This window comes from Rhipicephalus microplus, chromosome 6 (assembly GCF_043290135.1).
Source record: "Rhipicephalus microplus isolate Deutch F79 chromosome 6, USDA_Rmic, whole genome shotgun sequence".
Taxonomy (NCBI): domain Eukaryota; kingdom Metazoa; phylum Arthropoda; class Arachnida; order Ixodida; family Ixodidae; genus Rhipicephalus; species Rhipicephalus microplus.
In genome coordinates, this window is record NC_134705.1 from 108,042,740 (window position 1) to 108,064,394 (window position 21,655).

Genomic DNA, 21,655 nt, shown 5'->3' on the forward strand with positions numbered 1-21,655 from the left:
ATAATCGAAAACGATACATTTTGCATCAACATCTTAAAGACACCAGCACTCCTGATGTTATAATGGGGCAAGAAACGTGCAGGCTGGCTAAATTGTCGGGATATAAGTCAATCGGCAGTGCTGATGGGGAGACAAAGGTATTAGGAACGTTGGTTAAGCGAAATCACGCGGTGGTGCAACATGACACAGAAATCAAGGCAATAAACCACATTCTCCTCGGAGAGATACCCACGCAAAAAACAGAGGACAGTCTTTTTGTATTGAATATCTACAGCAGTCCTGAATGCAGAAAGCACTAATTCTGCACGCTGTTTCGAAAAACCCTCACTATAACGGGCAACCGGGCGCTAGTGATTGGAGGAGATTTCAACGCTCCACCCGGTGCATGGGGATACAGGATCAAAACCCAGAAAGGCAGGAACTTGTGGTTGGACGCACAGGAGAAGGACCTGAAGCTCGTGACCAATTTATCCATTCCTACAAAAACAGGTACTAGCGTTTGCGCGGATACCACGCCAGATTTGACGTTCACCAAAAACATACTGGACACGCAATGAACCAATACGCAACATGACCTGGGAAGCGATGATTTTATACTTGAAATAACGGTGAGGTCAGGGCCGCGGAAGGCAAAAGGCAGACAACTTAAACTTGTCGATTGGGACAAGTTCCGGAACATCAGAGAGGAGCCCGATAAAATGACACAGAGTTTTGGGGAATGGACCCAAAAGTTAAAACGAGACGTGGATGCCACTACGCAAACGGTGCCACTTGAGGCGCAGTTAGAGTATGTAGACAATAAGCTTTTCCACATGTGGGAAGCTAAGGAAGGTTTACAACGTAGGTGGAAAAACCAATGGCACAACCGGAGGAACTGCTCGATTGAACAGGGATTTAGAGCAATACGCCCAGCAGCTGTGCAGACAACAGTGGGAGGAAATGTGCAATGACATGGACAACCAGATAGGAATAGCGAAAACGTGGACCATCCTAAGACATTTGTTAAACCCTGATGGAAACAAGTTGGCAGAAAGGCACAATATTAATCGTTTAATACAAAGATATCAAGGTACAGAGCAGGATTTCCTGAGTGAAATCAAGAAAACATACATCTCTCAAGCGCTTCCCGTTACACACCCTAATTACACAGGGCTGGCAAATGATGATTTAAACAACGAGAATGGTGAGGCAGAAGAGAAGGCCGTCTTGCAAAAACTCAATACTAGTTGAGCACCTGGACCAGATGGTATAGCTAGAAAAACGCTACGCAATTGGCATGACGAGTTCATAACTGAGTTAACTGAATTTATTAACAAATCATGGAAGGCAGGACAGATTCCGCAACAATGGAAGACGGCAAATATCCTGCTAATACCCAAGCCAGGCAAGCGACTGCAGATTGCGGACTTGAGACCCATATCTCTCACATCTTGCGTGGGGGAAACTCATGGAGCACGTGATTCTGGAGAGGATAACTACCTCTCTCGAGGACCAGGATGCGCTTCCACCCACGATGATAGCGTTCAGGAGGAACCTCTCAATGCAAGACGGAATGCTACAGTTTGTCACACAGGTCCCGTTAATTCGGGAGGCAATCGCCGGGCTAACTCCAAGGGTCGAAGTATCGGCCCCCCGAACCGCACCACGAAAGCGTGGACAATTTAGAAGGGGTCCTTTTTGGCGCGCCAGCGGACGCCGGCTGTGGTCCAAAGAACAAGTCAGAGGCGAGAGTTGATAAACAAACAAATTATATTCTCAATAATGGCAGATCGAAAACAATACACAAAAATGCACACTCCACAATAGTTACATACAATATGTCACCAATCAAACCAATCAATCAACGTACTACACAATACAATCAGCCACACTTGAAACAACGGACACGGACAACAATACGCACTACAATGCAGTCGCATGCATTGAACAACCAAGACACCTAAAGACTAAAGAGATAGAAAACCTATTCAGTCCAAAGTTCTTGGAACCAAATTCGAGATGATACTCTTCCGAGAATCACTCACTCAAAGTCCAGCGTTGTTGTCGTTCCGCAGCCCTCGAAGTTTCTCTTCCAGGAAACCTCCCGTCTTCAATTGGCCACTCTTCCAACTTCAACTTGTTCGCCGGAACACGTCGGCTTCACACACGCAGCTGTTGCCCCGCGTCTTCGCTCGATAGCGGTAAACACACACTCTTGCCGGTAGCTCGAGTCGTCACCCCTCAGGTGGAAATCCTCTTCACCTCCGGCCTCGTCCCTACGGACCAAAAACTTCGACGACTACACGGCGGACTTCCTACGCGCTCTGGCGTTAACTTCCGTCTCCTCCTGCTTTCTCATCTCGGCTGCTTGGTTAAATACCTTGCGCGCGGCATTCCAGACGCTTCTCGTCATTTTGTCGGCGCGATACACAGCGAAAGCTGGGAAGAGGGCGAGACGGTTGGAAAGCCCTCTCCAGCCGATGAGTCAACTCGGTATGACCACGCCCCTTTCGTTCTGGAAAAATCGAGTGCTTGCTCGGCCGCCGTTGTGAGGTGAGGAGGTTCGTCGTGAAGTCACGCTTCTGCGGGGAGAGCGCGCGCCCGGGGAGCCTTGGCCGTTTGTTTTCTTTTTCTTTCTTTTTTTTTCTTTTGACTTCGCGGCGTTTCTCCCGCCCGTTATCGCAAGAATTTGGCGTCGCGCCCTTTTTTAGCGCTCGTTCTGTGACACTGCCCCCCACTTTAAGAATATTATCTCATAATATTCAAAACCACACAAACGAGCGCGAACAGTCACCACACACTCTTACAGACTGTAACACCATCCCTCGCTCATGACACTTCACCTTCACAATAGATCACTAAATACAATTGTACATTGTAATTCAATTACACAGCACATGAAATATAACCACAGGCATATGAGTACAACACTCCACCACAAATTCCCAATATACAAATGGACAAAGTTCTCTCACTACAACAATGGTACAATACTATACATCACATCACAGCACAACACTTCGACACTTGAGACACAGGATACCACAACATTAACACAACATATGGCACTCAACACTGCCAAACACATTCTGCTTTGACTTCAGCACTTATCCTGTGTATTTCGAGCTGCGCATGCGTCCTTTCTTGTAGTGCTCACTCGATTTCTTCTTGTTTTTCTTTGTTCTTTTTCGGTGAGCCTTCTCCAACGACGGGGTCTGAGGCGGCGTCTTAGCCATCGTTGTCACTTCTGACACTGTTAACGGGTGATAACGCTCAACCGATCCTGTCACACGCTTGTTCACGTCCCGACATTTGGCCTGGCTGGCCAACTCCGTCTTCTTTGCACTGTCAGTCGATTGAGGTCGTGCTGACGTAAGTCCAGTTGCCCGGCCCGTGAACTCCTTCAACACGATCATCTTATCATTCATAGTCCCTTGCACCGCGGCTTCACCTTGGGCTCGAGTGATACCCGTCACGGGGTGCTCCTCCACTGTATCTCGCGGCCGCTGGGTTGGCGAGGGCTCTATCTTCGGGTCTTGCCCCAAACGTTCTGGATCATTCGGCCCTCGCGCCCCGTCGATGTTTCCGATGACAAGGTCATACAGGGGGGTCGTCATGCATAAAGCAGTAACCTTCCCGCTGAAGTACGGGGTTTCAACCTCAATCTTTGCTTCGGGAAGCATCCGAACCGTACGGTCAATTAGACAAACCGGTTTCGTTCTGCCTGTCAACTCACTTTCCCGTACCAAATTTCTCCGCACGATAACAGTGGAACTGCCGGTATCTCTTAACACCGTAATCTTTTTGCCCGCAACTTTTCCAGGCAGCGTTGGCATTCCTTTCGTATTACCGGTTGGCTGTTTTGACATTACAGCACCCACAATAGGAATTTTCTCCCCATTTTTCAATTCTACGAATCCGTTGGTGACGGCATTATTATCGGATTTCGGTGCTGCTTGCACACAGGATACCTGGTGAGTTTGACTCACTCCATTCCGACATGCATCTGCTTTGTGCCCAGTCTGACCACACTTAAAACATTTCACTACCATAGGGCTCGTAAAGATCGTTCGACAGTTTTTAGCGCGATGACCCACTCGGTTGCACAGAAAACATTGCGGAATGTTCTCTGGTGCACGCTTCTTTTCTTCGGGAGCCAATTTCTTCGAATCATCGGGACAATCCTTCTTGACCTTGGCCAAATTAGTGCCACCTTGCGCTTCCAAGAATTGATCAGCCAATTCCAGCATGTCTTCAAATGAGTCAGCCTTCCTCTCTTTTAAGTACAGTGACAGGCCTGGGTGGCAACTAGTAAGGAATTGTTCTCTAAATAGCAGCTCTCTAAGCTCATCGTACTCCTGCGCTGTCCCTGAAAGTTCAATCCATCTGTCGAAATAATGGCAAAGTCGGGCGGCATACTGCGTAGCCGTCTCCCCATCAGCTGGCTTTCCTGTCCTAAATCTGTCCCGGAATCCTTTCACGGTAAATCTAAATCGCTTCAGCAAAGCAGCTTTCACCTTTGCATAGTTGGCTGCATCGGTCGGCGTCAGCCTACCGTACACACTGAGCGCTTCACCACTCAAAGCAGTTGCCCATTGATGTTCCGGCCAATTCTGGCTCTTCGCAATCGTCTGAAATCGGTGAAGGTACGCGTCAAGGTCGTCCTTCCTTTCATCAAACGCTACGAGCAGCTTGCTTGGGTTCAAGCGGAAGCCATGATCTTCCCGTTCGCTGCTTTCAACTCTAGGTTGGACGGGAGTTTCACTTCGCTGTTGCAAACGGAGCCGCTCGAGTTCCATCTCGTGCTGCCGCTGCCGTTCCCTTTCAGCCATCTCCGCTTCTCTTTCTTCTTTCGCCCTCTCAGCTGCCAGTCTTTCTCTCTCCATCTCCAACTTCAATTGTTGCTCTCTTTCTTCCTTCAGCTGTCGCTCCTTCGCTTCTCTTTCTTCTCTCGCCCTTTCGGCTGCCAACTTCTCTCTCCAACTCCAACTTCAATTGTTGCTCTCTTTCTTCCTTCGCCCTTTCAGCGGCCAGCCTTTCTCTCTCCAATTCAGCTGCTTTTTCTTCCTTGGCTCTCTCAGCTGCCAACCTGTCTCTTTCCACCGCCTCTTTCTCCTTCTGGCTTACCCACTTCTGTAGTTTGGCGCCAGAAAGCCCCATCTTCTCACCAAGAGCGACTAACTTTTCGAGATCCATTGTGTCTCGCCACTCGCAAATAAAACGTTGCCGCGTGCAAAAAGTATCTGCCTAAATCAGTCTATCGGAACACTCCCCTGCACTCGTTAACGAGAACACTGAACAACACACAAAATCGTTCCGATAGCACTATCAACAACTCGAGGCTCTTTCTCGCTACTTTGGACACACTGTGCACCAAAAGGTCCTGTTTCGCGGACGCCAGATTAATTGTCACACAGGTCCCGTTAATTCGGGAGGCAATCGCCGGGCTAACTCCAAGGGTCGAAGTATCGGCCCCCCGAACCGCACCACGAAAGCGTGGACAATTTAGAAGTGGTCCTTTTTGGCGCGCCAGCGGACGCCAGCTGTGGTCCAAAGAAAAAGTCAGAGCCGAGAGTTGATAAACAAACAAATTATATTCTCAATAATGGCAGATCGAAAACAATACACAAAAATGCACACTCCACAATAGTTGCATACAATATGTCACCAATCAAACCAATCAATCAACGTACTACACAATACAATCAGCCACACTTGAAACAACGGACACGGACAACAATACGCACTACAATGCAGTCGCATGCATTGAACAACCAAGACACTTAAAGACTAAAGAGATAGAAAACCTATTCAGTCAAAAGTTCTTGGAACCAAAGTCGAGATGATACTCTTCCGAGAATCACTCACTCAAAGTCCAGCGTTGTTGTCGTTCCGCAGCCCTCGAAGTTTCTCTTCCAGGAAACCTCCCGTCTTCAATTGGCCACTCTTCCAACTTCAACTTCTTCGCCGGAACACGTCGGCTTCACACACGCAGCTGTTGCCCCGCGTCTTCGCTCGATAGCGGTAAACACACACTCTTGCCGGTAGCTCGAGTCGTCACCCCTCAGGTGGAAATCCTCTTCACCTCCGGCCTCGTCCCTACGGACTAAAAACTTCGCCGACTACACGGCGGAATCCCTACGCGCTCTGGCGTTAACTTCCGTCTCCTCCTGCTTTCTCATCTCGGCTGCTCGGTTAAATACCTTGCGCGCGGCATTCCAGACGCTTCTCGTCATTTTGTCGGCGCGATACACAGCGAAAGCTGGGAAGAGGGCGAGACGGTTGGAAAGCCCTCTCCGGCCGATGAGTCAACTCGGTATGACCACGCCCCTTTCGTTCTGGAAAAATCGAGTGCTTGCTCGGCCGCCGTTGTGAGGTGAGGAGGTTCGTCGTGAAGCCACGCTTCTGCGGGGAGAGCGCGCGCCCGGGGAGCCTTGGCCGTTTGTTTTCTTTTTCTTTCTTTTTTTTTCTTTTGACTTCGCGGCGTTTCTCCCGCCCGTTATCGCAAGAATTTGGCGTCGCGCCCTTTTTTAGCGCTCGTTCTGTGACACTGCCCCCCACTTTAAGAATATTATCTCATAATATTCAAAACCACACAAACGAGCGCGAACAGTCACCACACACTCTTACAGACTGTAACACCATCCCTCGCTCATGACACTTCACCTTCACAATAGATCACTAAATACAATTGTACATTGTAATTCAATTACACAGCACATGAAATATAACCACAGGCATATGAGTACAACACTCCACCACAAATTCCCAATATACAAATGGACAAAGTTCTCTCACTACAACAATGGTACAATACTATACATCACATCACAGCACAACACTTCGACACTTGTGACACAGGATACCACAACATTAACACAACATATGGCACTCAACACTGCCAAACACATTCTGCTTTGACTTCAGCACTTATCCTGTGTATTTCGAGCTGCGCATGCGTCCTTTCTTGTGGTGCTCACTCGATTTCTTCTTGTTTTTCTTTGTTCTTTTTCGGTGAGCCTTCTCCAACGACGGGGTCTGAGGCGGCGTCTTAGCCATCGTTGTCACTTCTGACACTGTTAACGGGTGATAACGCTCAACCGATCCGGTCACACGCTTGTTCACGTCCCGACATTTGGCCTGGCTGGCCAACTCCGTCTTCTTTGCACTGTCAGTCGATTGAGGTCGTGCTGACGTAAGTCCAGTTGCCCGGTCCGTGAACTCCTTCAACACGATCATCTTATCATTCATAGTCCCTTGCACCGCGGCTTCACCTTGGGCTCGAGTGATACCCGTCACGGGGTGCTCCTCCACTGTATCTCGCGGCCGCTGGGTTGGCGAGGGCTCTATCTTCGGGTCTTCCCCCAAACGTTCTGGATCATTCGGCCCTCGCGCCCCGTCGATGTTTCCGATGACAAGGTCATACAGGGGGGTCGTCATGCATAAAGCAGTAACCTTCCCGCTGAAGTACGGGGTTTCAACCTCAATCTCTGCTTCGGGAAGCATCCGAACCGTACGGTCAATTAGACAAACCGGTTTCGTTCTGCCTGTCAACTCACTTTCCCGTACCAAATTTCTCCGCACGATAACAGTGGAACTGCCGGTATCTCTTAACACCGTAATCTTTTTGCCCGCAACTTTTCCAGGCAGCGTTGGCATTCCTTTCGTATTACCGGTTGGCTGTTTTGACATTACAGCACCCACAATAGGAATTTTCTCCCTATTTTTCAATTCTACGAATCCGTTGGTGACGGCTTTATTATCGGATTTCGGTGCTGCTTGCACACAGGATACCTGGTAAGTTTGACTCACTCCATTCCGACATGCATCTGCTTTGTGCCCAGTCTGACCACACTTAAAACATTTCACTACCATAGGGCTCGTAAAGATCGTTCGACAGTTTTTCGCGCGATGACCCACTCGGTTGCACAGCAAACATTGCGGAATGTTCTCTGGTGCACGCTTCTTTTCTTCGGGAGACAATTTCTTCGAATCATCGGGACAATCCTTCTTGACCTTGGCCAAATTAGTGCCACCTTGCGCTTGCAAGAATTGATCAGCCAATCCCAGCATGTCTTCAAATGAGTCAGCCTTCCTCTCTTTTAAGTACAGTGACAGGCCTGGGTGGCAACTAGTAAGAAATTGTTCTCTAAATAGCAGCTCTCTAAGCTCATCGTACTCCTGCGCTGTCCCTGAAAGTTCAATCCATCTGTCGAAATAATGGCAAAGTCGGGCGGCATACTGCGTAGCCGTCTCCCCATCAGCTGGCTTTCCTGTCCTAAATCTGTCCCGGAATCCTTTCACGGTAAATCTAAATCGCTTCAGCAAAGCAGCTTTCACCTTTGCATAGTTGGCTGCATCGGTCGGCGTCAGCCTACCGTACACACTGAGCGCTTCACCATTCAAGCAAGTACTCAAAGCAGTTGCCCATTGATGTTCCGGCCAATTCTGGCTCTTCTCAATCGTCTGAAATCGGTGAAGGTACGCGTCAAGGTCGTCCTTCCTTTCATCAAACGCTACGAGCAGCTTGCTTAGGTTCAAGCGGAAGCCATGATCTTCCCGTTCGCTGCTTTCAACTCTAGGTTGGACGGGAGTTTCACTTCGCTGTTGCAAACGGAGCCGCTCGAGTTCCATCTCGTGCTGCCGCTGCCGTTCCCTTTCAGCCATCTCCGCTTCTCTTTCTTATTTCGCCCTCTCAGCTGCCAGTCTTTCTCTCTCCACCTCCAACTTCAATTGTTGCTCTCTTTCTTCCTTCAGCTGTCGCTCCTTCGCTTCTCTTTCTTCTCTCGCCCTTTCGGCTGCCAACTTCTCTCTCTCCAACTCCAACTTCAATTGTTGCTCTCTTTCTTCCTTCGCCCTTTCAGCGGCCAGCCTTTCTCTCTCCAATTCAGCTGCTTTTTCTTCCTTGGCTCTCTCAGCTGCCAACCTCTCTCTTTCCAACTCAGCTGCTTTTTCTTCCTTGGCTCTCTCAGCTGCCAACCTGTCTCTTTCCACCGCCTCTTTCTCCTTCTGGCTTACCCACTTCTGTAGTTTGGCGCCAGAAAGCCCCATCTTCTCACCAAGAGCGACTAACTTTTCGAGATCCATTGTGTCTCGCCACTCGCAAATAAAACGTTGCCGCGTGCAAAAAGTATCTGCCTAAATCAGTCTATCGGAACACTCCCCTGCACTCGTTAACGAGAACACTGAACAACACACAAAATCGTTCCGATAGCACTATCAACAACTCGAGGATCTTTCTCGCTACTTTGGACACACTGTGCACAAAAAGGTCCTGTTTCGCGGACGCCAGATTAATTGTCACACAGGTCCCGTTAATTCGGGAGGCAATCGCCGGGCTAACTCCAAGGGTCGAAGTATCGGCCCCCCGAACCGCACCACGAAAGCGTGGACAATTTAGAAGTGGTCCTTTTTGGCGCGCCAGCGGACGCCGGCTGTGGTCCAAAGAAAAAGTCAGAGCCGAGAGTTGATAAACAAACAAATTATATTCTCAATAATGGCAGATCGAAAACAATACACAAAAATGCACACTCCACAATAGTTGCATACATTATGTCACCAATCAAACCAATCAATCAACGTACTACACAATACAATCAGCCACACTTGAAACAACGGACACGGACAACAATACGCACTACAATGCAGTCGCATGCATTGAACAACCAAGACACTTAAAGACTAAAGAGATAGAAAACCTATTCAGTCAAAAGTTCTTGGAACCAAAGTCGAGATGATACTCTTCCGAGAATCACTCACTCAAAGTCCAGCGTTGTTGTCGTTCCGCAGCCCTCGAAGTTTCTCTTCCAGGAAACCTCCCGTCTTCAATTGGCCACTCTTCCAACTTCAACTTCTTCGCCGGAACACGTCGGCTTCACACACGCAGCTGTTGCCCCGCGTCTTCGCTCGATAGCGGTAAACACACACTCTTGCCGGTAGCTCGAGTCGTCACCCCTCAGGTGGAAATCCTCTTCACCTCCGGCCTCGTCCCTACGGACTAAAAACTTCGCCGACTACACGGCGGAATCCCTACGCGCTCTGGCGTTAACTTCCGTCTCCTCCTGCTTTCTCATCTCGGCTGCTCGGTTAAATACCTTGCGCGCGGCATTCCAGACGCTTCTCGTCATTTCGTCGGCGCGATACACAGCGAAAGCTGGGAAGAGGGCGAGACGGTTGGAATGCCCTCTCCGGCCGATGAGTCAACTCGGTATGACCACGCCCCTTTCGTTCTGGAAAAATCGAGTGCTTGCTCGGCCGCCGTTCTGAGGTGAGGAGGTTCGTCGTGAAGCCACGCTTCTGCGGAGAGAGCGCGCGCCCGGGGAGCCTTGGCCGTTTGTTTTCTTTTTCTTTCCTTTTTTTTCTTTTGACTTCGCGGCGTTTCTCCCACCCGTTATCGCAAGAATTTGGCATCGCGCCCTTTTTTAGCGCTCGTTCTGTGACACAGTTATAACTTCAGATTTTAGATAATCCGGGAAACGCGACATAGGCCATTCTAGGGTTAGACCTCAAGAAGGCCTATGATATTGTAACCCATGCAATGGTGCTAAAAAGGCTAAACAACCTAGATCTGGGTCAACGGACGTACAAATACGTGCGTGATTTCCTGACGGGAAGGAAGGCAAAGATCACAATTGGGGACCTATTTTCGGAGGAAATTGAGATGGGCAGTGCAGGTACGCCGCAAAGCTCGGTATTATCACCTATGTTATTCAATTTGGCTCTAACTGAACTGCCAACCGAACTCCAAGCAATCGAAGGACTGAATCATACAATATATGCAGACGACATCACCCTAAGGGTGAGAAGTGATAGTGGTGGTGAAATAGAGGAAACGCTTCAAACAGCAGTAAAAACGGTCGAGTGGTATCTGGAAGGTACTGGGCTAGCCTGCTCTGCGGAAAAATCGGAGCTGTTGCTCTACAGACCTACTCGTGGAGGTCGCAAACCAGGCAACGGCCTGCAAGATCTTGCTCATAGAGAAAAACTAAGTTAAGAACAGCTGATGGAAAAACCATACCCATAGTCGACAGGATCAGGGCATTGGGTCTGCTCATAGAAGCCAAGGGCAACAATGGAGAAATCCTCAGGCTACTGGATGCAACTGTAGCCCATATAATGAGACTGATAAATAGGAAAGCAACTAAGCACAGTGGCATGAGGGAGGAAAACACAATAAGATTGATACAGGCATTCGCGATAAGCAGAATAGTATACGTAGCACCGTACTTAAAATGGCAAGTCGCGGAAAAGATCAAGTTAGACTCTCTCATTCGAAAAATATTCAAACTAGATAAAGGGCTATGGATTAGCACAAGCACCGACAAACTGTTACAGCTAGGCCTACACAATACAATAGATGAGCTTATGGAGGCGCAGCGTACGGCGCAATATGAACGTCTCTATAAGACACGAGCAGGAAGACATATTGCCGCATTCGACCTGCAGAGGATGGCTCGCGCAGCCAGAGAGGAAAACGAAGCTCTTACCCGGTACTCTTTACGAGCGTCTTTCATTTTAAATAAAGTGAGCTTTCTATATCGTACTCTTGCTGTGTATCCATCGTGACACTGGTGGAGGAGCTGGGTACATGTAGAGGACACCTTCCAACAGCCCGGGATCTACTCCACAAAGACTTCAACTCGTTGAAACCCCGGTTCACCACGCCAGCCGCCGCCTGTTAGGCCTGAGCCCAGAGTTCGGTCTTTGGACGGAAAACATGACTGCGCCGGGAAGCAGTTGCCCCACCATGAAGAGCCCAAGCACGACACAGGCAACTGTTTTCACCCCTAAAACTCCTGTGGACTTCCATGGCAACACATATGAGGACGCAGATGACTAGCTTGAGGAGTTCAAACACACAGCCGACGTTAACGGGTGGAACGCCGCACAGAAGTTGGGGTACGTGTATTCCCTCTTCAAGACGGCGCTCACACATGGTTCACGAATCACGTGTGGTCAACGTGACGGGTTCCGGTGGAAGTTCCTGGACACCTTTGGAAACACCGAAAGGCGGGAGCATGCGCAACGACTCCTCGAATCACGAATTCAAAAGCCCAACGAGTCTGTTGCTATGTTTGTTGAGGACATGGCTCGTCTCTTTCATCGAGCCGATCCGGATATGTTCGAGACCAGAAAGATGAGCCACCTCATCCATGGTGTTAAAGAGCAGCTGTTTGCTGGTCTCGTACGGAACCCACCTTCAAGCATCGACAAATTTTTGAAGGAGGCGACCGCCATCGAAAGCGCACTACAGTTAAGGTACCGCTGGTACGACTGTCCAAACAACAGCGGACAAATTAGCGCAACCGCCGTGACCACTGTGACACCAGACGAGCGTTCTTTGCGTGACGTGATACGCGAAATTGTGCAAGAAGAGGTGAAGAAGCTCGCCGCCACACCGAATGACTGCTGTTGCGAAGTGGTGCCTCCGACGGCGTTACAAAAGGCGCCACGAATCTCACCGCTGCAACCACTGTTTCAAAAGACGGCGACGCCAACACGGTCCCGAAGGCGCCACTGCTTCGAACTCCGCCGGAAAGGTCACCAGCCGTTCGGTAGCATAGGTTTTTCAGCTCGTGACTGCTTCTGCGCAGAGCTGATAGACGAGCGGACGAGACGACGGTGAGTTAAACAAGGTTTATATACAGCATAAATACAGAGGCGTTACAAATTCGGCACTGGGGCCGACAGCTTAGAGACCCGAAGAGCCGAGCTCTCCTCTCTAACACATAGGTCTGCCCTCAAATAGGTCTGCTCTGACACACATGTCTGCTGCTCGCGACGCGCCGCAGGGCTTCTTTTATACGCACCGGGTGGATTTTTTGAGTAACCAAATGTCCAACCAGATGCGCCGCTGGTCGTGAGGTCAGACTCCTCGAATGGGGTCGCTGCTGGGCCACGTCATTCTCATCGAATCTGGAGCCGCTGCGCTGCAGGTGGCTGCACCGAAGGACGAGTGACATCGCTATGTATTGCGTCAGACTCGCCAGACAGGAAGGCGAGTCTGACGCAATACATACCGGTTGCTTGCTCGACGGGCTCGCTGGCTGAGGTGACTCACTGTGCGTGCGCGCCAGAGAGGCACCGCCGCGTGTTCACGCCGTTGAGTTGTTCGCGCCAGGCGGGCTCGCGGGCTGGCCTTGACACAGATTGCCTTTTTCAGAGGCATGGACGTTCGCTGTGGGCTCACAGGCATAACACTGCGCGATTGCGTCGGTCACAGAAGTTGTTCGCCAAGAAATAAGGCAAGCGCTTTCACTTTCCGAGCCGAACAGTGAAATAGCTAGGCCAACTTATGCAGATATTTTCCGTCAACAGCCTAGATCTAACGTGCCGCCACCTCAGCAGTACCACGAGAAACAGCCGCCGACAGTGCCTTGGTGCTACAGGGAAACATCGACGCCGATGCGACCCCCACTCCGCAAAATCGACATATGGCGTACCCCTGACTACAGGCCCCTGTGCTTCCATTGTGGGGAAGCACGCCACATCGTGCGGTATTGTCCTCATCGCGTTGCCGGGTATCAATGATTTCCGTCCACTACCCCTCGGCACTATTTCGACGGAAGACGCAATGTTCAAATGAGCACGACGATCCCGCGGGACATTTCTCCTGGGTTATGCTTGCCCTCCCCAGGTCATTCTCCCCAATTAAATAGAGGTAGCATCACGGACATGGCGAGAGGAAGATCTCCCAGTTCACGCAGGGGAAACTTGAAGCAGCGACCTTAGGAGGAAGGTTGCGAATTGCCGAAAATTTGGAAATCCCCCATCAACGCCGCACGAAGCGCCGCACATTTTGAATGAACCAACGAAAGACGAGATTGTCACCACCGACATTACACTTTCAATTGTCGGTCACGACATGACCGCACTGGTCGACATTGGTGGGGAGTTTTCAATAGTAAGTGCGAATCTGTCCGACAAACTTAAGAAGGTAAAAATGGAATGGAAGGGGCCACAAATAGAGGAGCCAGAGGCCAGCTGCTGACGCCCATCGGAAAGTGCACCGCATGAATCAAGATCGGGGATTCATTATTCGTGGCAACCTTCGTTATTCTTTCTGAGAGTTGTAAACAGGCCATTTTGGGTATGGATTTCTTGCGGGAGTACGGTGCCATCATAAATATACCGGACGGTGTACTGACCCTCTCAGCGGACCATAGCGCAGCGCTGCAGCGCAAGCCCATGCGCGTGATTGACGACGTGACCATGCCGCCATTGTCATGCCGCCTCGTTTTGTTACGTGTAACACGCAGCATACTGGAGAAGGTATCGCGGAACAAATATCGACGCTTTTACTCTCTCGAGGAATCGCTATTGCCAGAAGTCTTGTCAGTGTAGTGTCTGTGCAAGCAGAGGTCCTGTTGACAAACTTCAGCAACGAGCGTCGACACATTACAGAGGGTATCACAGTTGCATACTTGGAAGAAATTGTAGAATTTCGCGAGTGCTTCGTAGTACAACAGGCAGAGACGCCGGCCGCTTCAACACCACTGTGGGTCGACGTGAGCACAGATTTATCGCCAGCGCAGAGGCAGAGTCTTCTAGATATTCTCGGCCAGTTTGAAGATTACTTTTCGTTCACCTCAAAGGTAAATCGAACGCCCCTGACAAAGCACCGAATTATAACGGAAGAGACGGCAAGACCAATTCGACAAAACCCATACCGCGTGGCACCAAAAAAACGCGAAGCAATCCAAGAACAAGTGCAGAAAATGGTCAATGATGACATCATTCAGCCGTCAAAAAGTCCTTAGGCATCACCGGTAGTGCTAGTTAAGAAGAAAGACCGCAGCTTACGCTTCTGTGTGGACTACCGCAAGCTGAACCGCGTGACAAAGAAAGACGTACACCCACTACCACGTATTAACGATTTACTTGACAGGCTGAGGCATGCACGCTTCTTCTCGTCGATGGACCTGAAAAGTGGTTATTGGCAAATCGAGGTCGATGAGCGGGACACAGAGAAGACTGCTTTTGTTACGCCTGACGGGCATTACGAGTTTAAAACTTGCCCTTCGGATTGCGCTCAGCCCCAGCAACATTTCAGAGACTGATGGATACCGTCCTACCAGGCCTTAAGTGGCAGACGTGTCTGGTATACCGCGACGACGTCATTGTTTTCTCACCAACATTCGAGGAACATCTAAGACGGCTGCTATTGGTATTTCGAGCAATATGGTCCGCTGTCTTAACGCTGAAACATGAGAAATGTCAACTCGGTTTCAAGGAACTCCGATTCTTAGGACATGTGGTGAGCCATGAAGGTGTTCGTCCGGACCCTGACAAGATCGACGCCTTCCGAAAATTTCCGGTGCCAACCGAAAAGAAGGCTGTAAGACGTTTTCTTGGCCTTTGCGCCTACTACCGCACGTTTATCGCCAATTTCTCGCGCATAGCGTCGCTCTTAACACGCATAACGAGAGATGATGTTCCATTTTTATGGAGCGAAGAGGAGCAAGCAGCATTTGACGGTCTACGACAGCGCCTGCAGACGCCACCTGTGCTTGCTCACTTTGACGAGGACGCTCCAACCATGATCCACACTGATGCCAGCAACGTAGGTTTAGGCGCTGTACTCGTCCAGAGGCAAGCCTCAGCCGAGAGAGTGATTGCATATGCAAGTAGGACGCTTTCCCGTGCCGAGTCCCATTATTCCCCAACAGAAAAGGTATGTCTTGCTGTAGTATTGGCAGTTCTGAAGTTTCGCCCATACCTCTACGGCCGTCCTTTCCACGTAGTCAGCGACCACCACTCCCTTTGCTGGCTTACAAACTTGAAGGACCCATCCGGTCGGCTAGCGCGCTGGAGCTTATGCCTACAAAAATTCAATATGACGGTCATCTATAAGTCGGGACGGTAGCACTCTGATGCTGATTGCTTATCCAGGTCACCTATAAAGCAAGACGATGTCTCAAAAGATGATGACATAACAATTTTAGGAGTGGTCGACACAGTCACCATTTAGTCTAAGCAGAAAGAAGACAGTGAGTTGCTCCCTCTTAATAATTTTCTTAACGGCCAGTACACAAGCGTTCACAAGATATTTGCAAGGAGCCTTCCGTCATTCCGCTTGCGCAGTGGTGTCCTATACAAGAAGAACTTTGCCTCCAGCGGAAACACCCACTTACTTGTCGTCCCGACATTCCTTCGCGATGAGATCTTGAGCGCTTGCCACAATGAACCAACCTCCGGCCACCTCAAATACACGCGCACATTGACCAGAATCCAACAGATGTACTACTGGCCGAAGCTTCCAGGCACTGCAAAGCATTACGTCCATACATGCCTCAATTGTCAACGACGAAAATCGCCACCTTTAAAACCAGCCGGATCATTGCAACCAGTTCAAGTGCCCACTATGCCTTTTGCACAAATCGGAATGGATCTCCTTGGACCATTTCCGACTTCGCATACTGGAAACAAGTGGGTAATTGTCGCTACGGACTATCTTACTTGCTACGCAAAAACAAAGGGTTTATCAAGTGGAACCGCCGTAGAAGCGGCCCAATTTTTCACTGAAAATGTCGTTCTGAGGCATGGTGCTCCTAAAATTATTATAACCGACAGAGGTACCGCTTCCATGGCCATGCTCCTCAAGTCAGTGCTTGAGTTGAGTGGAACAGCGCATCGAAAAACTACCTCCTACCACCCACAAACCAACGGCTTAAGAGAACGCCTCAACAAGACAATTGCTGATATGCTCAGTATGTACATCGATATGGATCATAAAAATTGGGACGACATTCTACCATACGTGACGTTTGCCTATAATACGTCGCAGCAGAAAACTACACGGAGCACGCCATTTAGTCTTCTTTATGGCCGTGAAGTGACGACAATGCTTGATGCCATGCTGCTGCACGACTGCGACGATACAGGCACGGATGTTCAAGCCTTTACGCAATGAGCTGAAGAGGGACGGCAGCTAGCACGCGTGCAAATTGCCCGACAGCAGAGTTACGACGCACAACGTTATAACCTGCGACACCGATACGTCACTTATCAACCAGGTGAGAAAGTGTAGGTCTGGAGCCCTATTCGCCGACGCGGCCTTTCTGAAAAGTTACTAAAGAAGTACTTTGGTCCCTACAATGTAGTACGGCGCCTAAATGACGTGAATTATGAAGTCATTCCTGATAGTTCTTCGCGAGCTCAAAAATCTGAAATCGTACACGTTGTGCGGACAAAGCCATTTGCAGTGAGCCAGTTGCGTAATATACGTCAACTACATACACTGCGTATTCTGTAGCTGCGCATCGGGTCGATGCTCTTCCTGGAGGGAGGCAAATGCCGCATTCAACCTGCAGAGGAGAGCTCGCGCAGCCAGAGAGGAAGACGAAGCTCTTGCCCGGTCCTCTTTATGAGCGTCTATCATTTTAATTAGAGTGAGCTCTTCTATATCGGACTCCTGCTGTGTCTTCATCGTGAAATTATTTTAGAGCGACTAGGCATAACTTATCACACGCAACATGGCGTCAAGGTGGACATCCCAAAAGAGACCACGGAAACAATGATGATACCACCCTTGCCAAAAAACATGCACTTCGAACACAATAAGGCCAGACGAGAAACAAGAGCAAAATAAACACAAAAAAGTTTGGTAATGACAAGGATGCAGTTTTCGTAGACGCTGCTCTATACAAGCGCAGACGGGGGTTTACCGCAGCCGTAATTGATAGCAGCAAACGCTGTACGACATGCGCGACAATAAGCATCACAAGTACTGAGACAGCGGAAGAGGTAGCCATTGCGCTCGCTGTAGCGCAGACAAACGCAACCGTGATAGTCAGTGACTCTCAAACGGCAGTGAGAAACTTTGCCAACGGCCGCATATCCCCGGAGGCACAACGTATTCTACAAGGAGGGGGTCGAACAAGCCCCAGAAATACATACATTATATGGACACCTGCTCATGCCATCGCGGGGGACAGCAACAACGGGGCTGTACATGACGCAGCTCGAGGGCTCACCGACCGAGCTGCCCTCTCAAGTGCCACCCCAGCCTCATCCGGTGATTGCGGCGTGGCAGACGAGTGGGAGTGGGAAGACAGAATGACCAGATACAATGAAATTACAAAACATTATAGATTACAGAGGGGCATATTCCTGCCCCCTCACCCAACATTACCAAAAAAGACAGTCTGTCGAATGGCGCAAGTTACAAACTAGGACGTATCCGAATCCTGCACTATTGCACATTATATATCCTGATATATACAAAACGGACAGGTGCAAGCGTTGTGACTTCAGAGCCACTCTAGAGCATATGTTATGAGAATGTAGAGGGATTAGTACTCAAAACAAGTATGCGGCCTCTGCTGACAGTCTTCGCGCACGCTGGGAAGCTGCAATGCTCAGCTCCATCTTCGAAAACCAAATGTGGGCCGTCCAGCGGGCCGAGCAAGCCGCCAGGATTAAAGGACGCCTGGCCGCAACCTAGGCGGGGCCAATCGATCATCCCATCTACTCGCCGGACTCTGAATAAAGTTCTTTCCTCCTCCTTTTAGAGAAGTAACAAATGTCTTTGATGTTTACTTGTTGTTTAATTCACCTAACAAGCAGTTTCAATTTTTTCCGCTTGCCTTTGCTGGCCTAAATTGAGTTTGTCTGTTCAACATCGGTAACTGCTAAGCTTTAATGTGCCTGCAAGATATCATTCTGAGGTACGCTGTAGTGCGCGTACCAAGATTGTGACCACTTGGGGTTCTCCAATGCGCACATATCTTTGGTTCGCAGGTGTTCTTTTTATATTTCGTGCCAATCTAAATGCAGTCATTATGGTCGGAGATCCATCCCGTGCTATCAAGCATAAGACTGCGACACCAATCGTCCTATGCTGTCACAGTGGTTTGCTTGATCAACGTCCACGTACATATATACCGCAGGCAGCGTGTACATATGCCGCCAGAAAAAAAAAGTGATGCTGCAGCCACTACTAATTTGTTTTTTTTTTGCTGCGGAAGTGCGCATGCGCAGTGTAGTATTGTCGCCACACGGGCATATAAGCCAGTACTACCATAGCACAAAATCCCAACCAGAAACTGATCACGAGTGAGTTGCCATCACTGCACAACACTATCTCTTGGATGCCAGATGCATAGATGCAAACCGCTTTGCAGAGCCTCTGTCCGTTTTCAAGTGCTATTTATGTGAGAGTAGCCTTCAGACAGTTTTTTTAAACCACAGTACAGTATTACTGGCGCAATGGTTTTAGAGCTGTACGTTTCAAAATGAAGCACAGCAGCGCCACTAGTGCGTGCTCTCCCTGTAGCCGGTCCGCGAATGACTGAATTGTGTCGCAACTCTCTGCCAAGTGCTGTTTTTTGTGAGCCACCTATCCAGTCCTGGTCTCCTATAAAACCAAGACTTCGGATCAACGCAAGTCCCAAGAGGCACGTGAAATTTCGAAAAAACAACATAGGAAACCACATCAACACATCTGTCATAACATTTGTAGATACCATTTTAAAATTAATACAGGAACCTTGCAATAATTAACAAGAGTCAGTGCTGAAATTGGATTTGCAGAGATTCTTTTATCTTCTGTTGTCTATCTGGTGATCAGTCATCCTCTTGTGCAGTATTAGCTGATGTGTGCCCAAGAATAATCCAGAGTTGAAAGTTCATGCGGTCGTGTGTCTTGTTGTCCTTTTATAAATTTATACAGCCATAGGCTATAGCTGCAGACTAGTTCACCTGGCTTGCAACCCTGTAAGTCATGTTTACAATTCACGAAAGCCCTTTGTTTATTTGTAAATTATTCAAACAGGCTTCTTTCGATCAACTTTATTTGAAACCTATTCCTAATTTTTTGGTCCGTGGCAGATTTTGTTTGCACAATGAGTGTTGAAGTATTTGTTCATTTCTTTTCATAATGACCACATGGAATTTGCTCTGGATTGTACATATATAGCATCTGCTGTCATTGTTTTTTATTGCTTTCGCTAGCTTATATGTTATACTGCAGTGCTTAGAACTTATTTTGAGGTGTTTATTTCTATTCACTTATGCAGGTGTCTGAAAAAGCTCAGCGTTTCATCAAGACGTGGCTATTGAAGTTTGTTGGTCTCGATGGAGGTTAGGTAAGGCACTTCACAGATGTGTTCATAGATTTGAAGCCCGGTCGCTGCTGCCCCTTGGAGCAGGGATCTGCGACAGCCTGTGATGGTTGGTTTCCTGCCAAATCGCTGCTTGCAGGACCCTGGGCAGGCCACTGTCATTGCCTCATCTCCTGCTGCAGCCTCTGAATCATCGCCCAACCTCTGCTGCCCTCGCCAGCCCTATGCGCATAGAGCCTTGCTAAACTTGCCTTGTGGTTTGGGCTGCATTAATGAACTGCTGTAACTTGAAAAACCGAACTGAAGAATAAATGGTTTGACTTGGCATACTTAGAAATAAAATTACAATTGTGTTCTGGTATTCTTATTTATAGATTGCTTGTGTGCGGAATATTTGCGCCGAGCAGTTATTTTAGTTAATGTTTTAGCTGATACTTGATGGAACAGCCTAAGTTACGATTTCTCGCAAACCTGTGGAGGAATGTATAGAGAAAACGAGACAGTCACTGTACTCGTGCAGTCTTATGCTCTACATGTGTGGAGGGTAATAAGCAATGCAAGAAACAAAAGGCGAAACTGGACGATTTAGTGGAATCATGTAGTGTTTCTACACTAGTCATCCAGTGGTAAGTCGCCTTGAAGTCTACTTTACCGCAAAGCTCGTATGGGGCTGCTATCAGCTTATAGGGTAAGTTTTGGTGGCGTAATATAAAGTCTACCGGCTAAGGAATGCCATTAGTAGAAAGACCATCTTAATAATAGTGAAAAAATTGGCAAGCCAATGGTAGCCAAAATTCGTCGTAAAGCGAATGGTGGCGTAATAATGGCGTTTCATTGTTAACAAAGTGGCCCGAGAATGGTCCTATGCTGGCTGTATGTTGGCAACTACGTCGGTGAAAGGACGGGCCTTCATCGGCATGTGTGGAATACGCCGGCGTCAGCTCGATATTGGCGAATGCAACGGCAGAACGTCGGCCCCAGTTTAGCTTGAACATCGGTCCTACATCGGGAGAAGTTGCACTTGGCCGAGATGCCGACCTTGGGCCAATATTGCGGCCGACGTTCACGGATCGGGTCCAAGATCGGTCTGACGCCAGTGTGCTGCCTGGGACAATTTATTGCATTGTAATGGGATAGCGTAGTAATAGGACTTCATATATATATATATATATATATATATATATATATATATATATATATATATATATATATATATATATATATATATATATATATATATATATATATAAGTGATCCTTCGAATGAGGCGTTCGATGCTGTACCACTGGGCCACGGCGGTGTTGATCCCTACCGTCAACTTTGTGGTGTATCTGTATATTGCCAGCATTATTCATGCACTCTATCTACTCATCTGTATATATTTATCTTCACCACTTAGGCATGGGTTTCGAATGTCTGATTCAGCAAAAAAGAAGAGTCTTGCGTCCTCAACGGCTACTAAAATCAGGTTAATTTTATTAGGATGGTGAGTGGTTTCATTCTCTTCTAAATTTCTCATTGTCCAAATATTTACTCTTTTGATAATGTCTTCGTTCTTGTTCATCACCTTTTTAGTTAGCAACAGTGCAGTTACCGTCCATAGGATACTTTTT

At 48.6% G+C, this 21,655-nt stretch overlaps 1 long non-coding RNA gene across 1 annotated transcript in view; it reads left to right on the forward strand.

The window, feature by feature from the left end:
* The window catches only part of LOC142764853 (uncharacterized), a 38,755-nt gene extending 18,365 nt beyond the window's left edge, over nucleotides 1-20,390 (forward strand). Inside the window, exons 3-4 of the long non-coding RNA XR_012883926.1 lie at nucleotides 19,998-20,066; nucleotides 20,182-20,390. This is a non-coding gene — a long non-coding RNA (uncharacterized LOC142764853). The remainder of the gene's footprint in view (nucleotides 1-19,997; nucleotides 20,067-20,181) is intronic.
* The last annotated feature ends 1,265 nt before the right edge of the window (nucleotides 20,391-21,655 follow it).